The sequence below is a fragment of the Monopterus albus genome, unplaced genomic scaffold (assembly GCF_001952655.1).
Source record: "Monopterus albus unplaced genomic scaffold, M_albus_1.0 scaffold18.1, whole genome shotgun sequence".
In the NCBI taxonomy this organism is placed as follows: domain Eukaryota; kingdom Metazoa; phylum Chordata; class Actinopteri; order Synbranchiformes; family Synbranchidae; genus Monopterus; species Monopterus albus.
Window position 1 is genome coordinate 5,634,155 of NW_018127898.1, and position 1,316 is coordinate 5,635,470.

At 45.4% G+C, this 1,316-nt stretch overlaps 1 protein-coding gene across 1 annotated transcript in view; it reads left to right on the forward strand.

The window, feature by feature from the left end:
- Positions 1–1,316, forward strand: part of slc25a26 (solute carrier family 25 member 26) — a 49,020-nt gene that overhangs the window by 42,278 nt on the left and 5,426 nt on the right. The gene's annotated exons all lie outside the window — the stretch shown is intronic.

Below are 1,316 nucleotides of genomic sequence, written 5' to 3' on the forward strand. Positions count from 1 at the left end.
TGACTTGCTGTACTGCGCTATTGATTATGGTGTTACAGGGGCCGAGTGGAAGGGTTTATTTGAGTGTTTTGATGTGTTTATGGTGCCCACCAGAGAAAAGGCCAGGTCTAATGGGGCACTGAGGGCAGCCAGTGCTAAAACAAACTCTCAGCCGCAGTGAGTAATAGGCCCCCATCATTTTAGTTAGGATGCACCTCGGTTTAATGCTTATAGCAGGTTTGGTTTTGGACCAAACCAACTCCCCCCTCCCCTCCACCTTGCTGTACAAGCCACTGTACAGGCTCCAGTGGTGAGAAATTACATTTCAGCTTTGTGTTTAATATGAGCCAAGGGTGATTCCCTACAAACTGCGTTAAAACATCAGTAATGGCCTGGACTTCATTTTGAATCAAGATGCAGTTTGATCATACTGCACAGTCTCACTGAGGTGATAGTTGGCGAGCTCCTATGGAAAAGCCCTGACTACAAATCCCTGTCTCCCTCGCAACAGCAACATAGTGGTAATGTACGGGAGCACTCCACCTCCGCGCTCTCTCTGGGCTCATCTCATCTCCCTCTGTTAGAATGCATAACCTAGAGAACATGCACCATAAACTGACAAACTTGTGAAACTCTCCTCTGATATGGATGTAACCATAGAAGGCAGAGAATGAAATGCAGAGACAAAGAAGAGTGTGTTAAAAAAAAAAACTGTGTGTGGGGGGGCGGGGTGTCTCTTGTTCCACAGGGCCAAAGGGCCGCTGGTTGCGCTGGTGCATGCCTGCTACAAATTGCTGGGGCTTTAAAGCTATAATTATGGTAATAGACCCAATTGCAGTGTAGTGAAGCTCTAAAGTGCTTCCATGTGTGTAGCATGCCCCAGAGACCCCAGGTTAGCGTAGAGCAGCGGAGCTCACACTGGCTTCCCCCAGTAACCTGCTAAAAAAAAAAAAACTGCACCAGAAATGCTGTCAAAACAAAGGCTAACAGGCAACATGTCCCCCAGGCTGTGTCTGCTTTGTGCTTTAAGTAAACCAAAATGGAAGAGAAGTCATCAAATGACATGTTTGTACTGCATATGCACAACAAGGCAGAGTGTCGGGAAGCCTTAATCGTACCTTACTGGCAACAGCAGATTTTATTCTTCGTGTTGGAAGTTAAGTAGAAGAATTGCATCTGACCTAGCCAAGCCAAATGTACAGCTTACTTTATTTACTGTATGAGTAGGAGTTGATGTGACAGAGTAGGCACACAGTACAGTGGGTACAGAAAGTATTCAGACCCCCTTAAATTTTTCACTCTGTTATATTGCAGCCATATGCTAAAATCATTTAAGT